This window comes from Otolemur garnettii, unplaced genomic scaffold (genome assembly GCF_000181295.1).
Source record: "Otolemur garnettii isolate 467f Iridium unplaced genomic scaffold, OtoGar3 scaffold00041, whole genome shotgun sequence".
Taxonomy (NCBI): domain Eukaryota; kingdom Metazoa; phylum Chordata; class Mammalia; order Primates; family Galagidae; genus Otolemur; species Otolemur garnettii.
Window position 1 is genome coordinate 10,587,220 of NW_003852436.1, and position 5,730 is coordinate 10,592,949.

General features: G+C 40.3%; 1 protein-coding gene across 5 annotated transcripts in view; it reads right to left on the reverse strand.

Annotated features, from left to right (window-relative positions):
• Positions 1–5,730, reverse strand: part of LRBA (LPS responsive beige-like anchor protein) — a 736,826-nt gene that overhangs the window by 484,813 nt on the left and 246,283 nt on the right. The gene's annotated exons all lie outside the window — the stretch shown is intronic.

Consider the following 5,730-nt stretch of genomic DNA (forward strand, 5'->3'; position numbering starts at 1 on the left):
ACAGGCGCCCGCCACAACGCCCAGCTATTTTTTGGTTGCAGCCGTCATTGTTGTTTGGCGGGTCCGGGCTGGGGAGTCGAACCCGCCACCTTAGGTGTACGTGGCTAGTGCCTTAGCCGGTTGAGCTATAGGCGCCGAGCCCCGAGCCTGAAATTTTAAAAAATAGTAGTAATGGGCTTAGTGGACCAAGGAAAACAAAACTATACAAAAAGGTAGAGGAGTCACTGTGAGGAAGCAAATCAGTGTTTGCTGCAAAACCCCAGAAAGCCAAAGACCTGAAGGCACTTAGTACACAAGGATGGCTGAGGAACAAAGCTGACTGCAGTAGAAATGACTGAAAGTTGAACTAAGTTAGAGTTCCTGACCCCATTCTGTGCGACTATCCCTCCATGGTAAATACTGTAAGTTTACTTTCTAGAGATGTTTCTATAATTGAAAAAACTGTAAAAAAGTCAAACTGGCAAAAATCAATAAATAAATAAATTGCAAGTATACATAATGAACTATAACACACTATTTTCTCCAAGAAAATTTAAAGGTCAAGACAAAATTTAAGGTTCTACAAATGACAGAAGTCTCATTATCAAACCCAGGCACACAGATTTTCTATCCCTTATGCTTAAGAATTAGCAAAGTGCCAAAGTTAACTAGACATTTGAGGAAAGTCTGTTCCACGAATGCCAGAAACTAAAGTAAACAAGCAGTGCGGAAAAAAGATTCATAGAAAACAGACGATATTGTTAAAGTGGTGAGGTAAGGAATATTAAAGAATAATTAATATCAGAAGGATTTTAAAAATTCACCTAAAATATTAAGACAGGGATTTTGTTTTATTAATACTGCTATCTCTATGCCCCCATATTAGTGGGAGTTCTTCAGATAAACAGAACCAATGGGAAGTGTGTGCATGTATGAGTATATTAAAAAAGAAATTTATTATAAAAAACTGACTGATGCAATTATGTTGGCTGACAAGTCCCCAGATATACAGGATGAATCAGCAAGACCAATGGTATAGTCTGAAGGTCCAGCAGCCTAAGAACCAGGAAGAGCTAAAATTTAAAGTTGAGTCCCATCAGTGGGAAAAAGCCAAAGTTCTAGTTTGAAAGCAGTCAGGTAAAAGGAACTCTCTCTACTTAGGGGAAGATCAATTTTTTGGTTTTATTTAGGCATTCAGCTGATTAGATGATGCCCACCCCTAACCAAGAGGGCAATTTATTTTATTCAGAGAGCAATCTTTTACTAAGTCTACCAATTTAAATATTAATTTTATGGCCAGGTATAATGGCTCATGCCTGTAATCCTACCACTCTGGAAGGCCAAGGTGGGTGGACTACTTGAGTGTACATGTTGGAGACCAGTCTGAACAAGAGTGAGACTCCACCTTTTAAAATAGCCAGGCACTGGCTACTTAGTCCCAGCTACTTGCGAGGCTGAGGCAAGAGAATTGCTTAAGCCCAAGAGTTTGAGGTGTGAGCTATGACACCACAGCACTCTACCGCAGGTGATGAAGTGAGACTCTGTCTCAAAAAATAAATATTAATTTTATTTATCAAAAAAAGATTGTCACAGAAACACTCAGAATAATGCTTGGCCAAATAGCTAAGAACCCTGTGACCCAGTCAATACATTCACTATCACAAGTCCCATGCCTGTAACTTGGCACTAATCTATACCTTCTTAAACCATATTTCATCTCCAAAAGAAGACAATAATCAGGTCAGAATTTCACCTAACATGATAGAGATATCCAATGTATCATTGAAAACAAACTAAACCTGTGATGGTTAATTTTATGTCAACTTACATGGGCTAATAATACACAGAGAGCAGATAAAACATTTCTGGGTATGACTATGAAAGTATTACAGATTTTAACATATGAATCAGTAGATAAACAAGATTCACCTTCACTGTTAGAGGGCATCATCCAACCCACTGAGAGCCTGAATAGAACAGAAAGGCAAAAGAAGCAAGAATTTATCTTTCTCTGTTTAAAAAAGACATCCATGTTCACCTACCTCACATTAGTGCTCCGGGTTCTCCATCTTTCAGACTCAAACTGGGACTTAACACCACTGGCTTTAAGCCTCCAGGTTTGAATTAAAACTATACCACTAGGACAGGCGCAGTGTCTCATACCTGTAATCCTAGCACTCTGGGAGGCCGAGATGGGTGAACTGCTTGAACTCACAAATTCGACACCGGCATGAGCAAGGGCAAGACCCCCATCTCTACTAAAAATAGAAAAACTAAGGCAAGAGGATTCCTTGAGCCCAAGAGTTGGAGGTTCCTGTGAGCTATGTTGCTATGGCACTTTACCCAAGGCTTGAGACTTTCTCTCAAAAAAAATATATAAATAAATAAAACTACACCATTGCTTCCCAGGACCTCTAGGGTGCAGAGAACAGATCATGAGACCTCTCAGCCTCTATAATAGCGTGACCCAATCCCTCATAATAAACCTCTTTGGGTGTGTGTGTGTGTGTGTGTGTGTGTGTGTTTATTCTACATTTATATATATTCTCTAGAGAACCCTACCTAATACAAATCTATTCCCCACAAGGGGAGTTAAAGTCCTTAAATGATGTTTACTTCACTTCCTATTATCTTCCATTTATACTATGATATAAAGTTAACAATACTTAAATATTAAGATACTATGATATAAAGTCAATACAGTTTAAGTTACGTAATAAGGGGATAGTAGAAAAAGAAAAGAAAAATTTTCTATATATGCACACACTGATACAAATATATTTATAACAAAATAAGGTAAAAACAGGATAATTACAGTCTTTGTTTCTATAAACGGGCACCCAGTCATAGCGGGTATTTATAACTACCTTTTTGCACTGCCCATTCTGTACCCCCTTTGTCTTTGGCAAACATCTCAGCTGGTTATGGTTCTTTAAGCCAGTAGTGACCCAAACCTTCATTCCTAAAGGGTCTGGGCCATTTTAGTAGTTCTACCCGGACATAGTAATACTATGATATAAATTGAGAGATCTCCTGTATTCCAGATATACTCTTCCTTACCTCCACTGTAGAGGAGTATAGTCTAATTTCCCTATAGTAGTTAGGATCAATCACTTCTGCCAGCACAATAACTAACTCCCTTTTTGCCTGAGGATTCAGAGGCATGAGGAGCTCCAAGTCCCTGAAAAGCAGTCTTAACTTCCAGTTCAATAGAATCACTGTTGTGTCTCCTGGTAGAAGTATTCTTCTCTTTGGAGCTAAGACCTCTAGGGCAGCAGAGCACAAGATCATTGAAACAAAAAGGATAAATTTTGCTACTGGGTCACTAGATGTGATAAGGAGTATTACTATTGTGAGTGAACATTAGGGAAGTTAGGATTATGGGAATACAGTTAGATTGATATAATAATGGAATGATTATATGAAAAGTTTTATGATCAGGGTCAGGAATGCAAGGGAAAAGAAAAGGACATGAGCCTCCAAAAATAACACACTATACTGGGGGCTTCGTGAGACAGCTTGGCATGAACATTAAAGGACTTCAGGAAAATGTCTTCAAGGGCCTAGGTGGAGTCAGATAGGACCCCAGGAAAAACGTTCACAAGGGCCTGGCTGGGAGCAGGGCTTGGGAAGCCATTTTAGGACAACATGCGAAGCTGACTCATTGAGCAAGAAAGATTAGTTCTTATGGCTGTGAGATAAGAATCAGTTTTGCTTCTCCCAGCTCCTGAAGATGTAGGGCATCAACTAATCTGCCTCACAGAAAACAAAGGATTAACCACAGAAAACAAAGGATTAACCGGTGGCAGCTAGCTCCAAAGTCCATGTTCCCATTTCCTTTGTTTTTTGTAATCCTGTTTGTGATTGTTAAGTATCTTAAGTAAATTAAAGTAATAAAAATAGTTAAAGCGTTATTGGGTGGGTAATCTAGAATGAGGGGAGGAAAAACCACAGAGATGATATATGTTATTGTTGCTGTAAACACCCATTAACAAATCAAAAGAAATAATAAAAAATGAGTGCATCTGGAGTTTGAGGTCTTTGCTGTCTCTTACGTGAAACTGTGTTGACCTACTGGGCCCACTCTATAAATTTTACTCTGTTTCTATTGCCTGTCTATATTTACCTCAGTCCCTCATCCCTGCAAGCACTGGAGACACTCACGAGTCATGTTGGGGCTGGCTCCCTACATCTGGTGTCCAACGTGGCTGGCTTGCTACAACTATTGCCCTTTCCACCTGTTTACTCCTGAACCCTTGAATCCTACCCACGTAAGAGTATCATATATTGGACACTGATTCAGAGCATACCTAGCTTTCAGGAAAACTCTGCCCCAGTTATGCAAGGTATTGGCACCTAGATTCTGCTCTATTAGGTACCTGCTTTGGGATGGTGAGGAACATAGCAAGCTCAGTGAATCCATTAGCACTTATTTGCTATGAAGTGAATTTCTTGGTAAGAAACGTTACTGTGCAGAAAATCGTGAGAGTTGATAAGGCATTCTCTAAGTCTACAGATGGTAGGTAGCATTAGCAGAAACTACAGAAAGACAAATCCAAATCCACAGTAATTTTCTATTCCTATAAGAAAAAAAAATGCCTTTTCCATGATGGAAGGAATCCAATGTAATCAAGCCACCAGTGGTCAGGAAGATAACTGACCACTCTGAGGAATGGTACTGATGGACGATTTGGCACTCATCAATAGCCAAAACCAGGTTGGCCTTGGTGAAGTCCATGTAGGTGAACCCATGTATAACTGCCACCCCTGCCACCATGTCCACTTTGTACATGAGCCCATATAGCACTGACAGGGATGGCTGGGGAAAGAGGACAAGCTATGTCCACAGAACAGGTCTTCCTAATCACTTGCTTATTAAAATCCTCCTCTGCTGAAGTCATCCCTTCACTCAGCTTTGACACAAGACATAAATATATAGTACTCATGTTTTTTGCCCATTCAGCAGCTCTACCCACATGGTCCCCAAATTTCTTTATCATCAATTTTCTAATTTTGTTCCTACCAAGTTTCTGCCCATCCAGACACTCCACTGGCCACAACCCATGAATAAGGAAATAATCGCACACCTGGCCATTTTTCTCTCCAAGCAAAGTAAACAAGTTCACTGCTCAAAGTCCTACCCACTGAGATTTCCATTCACCATTGTCCTTCATAAATGTCCCAGAAAAAGGCAAATCATGCTACAAGTGCCCATTTTAGGTGATTCCTGGATACTGTTTAGAACTATCTATAAACTAGGCCTGAGTCTTCTCTTCCTCTCTCAGCTTATCATAGAAATTCATCAATAAGGACATAGGTGAAGGCTGGGAGAGGGACATAGGTAGCAGGAGTGAGGACCGTGAGCATTCAAGTCATTTCTTCATGAACCTTACTGGTGTTTTCAGAGCCTGTTCAGGCCTGCTCTCATGTACACCACTTCGATTTGTTAACAGAGTGCTTCTATGCATGCACAGCTTTATGGCTTGGTGGAAAAGACAACACCCAGTTCATAATTAACAGTTCATGTCTCATATTAACTAGGTGCCTGGGGTTAAATGTTCAGTCTCTACTAAGGCCCACTGGCAGGCTATTTGAGAATCAACTCTTACTCCAAAATCCTAAGGGTCTGCATACAAATTCACCTACAGGGGCAGCGCCTGTGGCTCAAAGGAATAGGGTGCTGGTCCTGTATGCCAGAGGTGTGGGTTCAAACCCAGCCCCGGCCAAAAACTGCAAAAAAAAAAAAGAAAA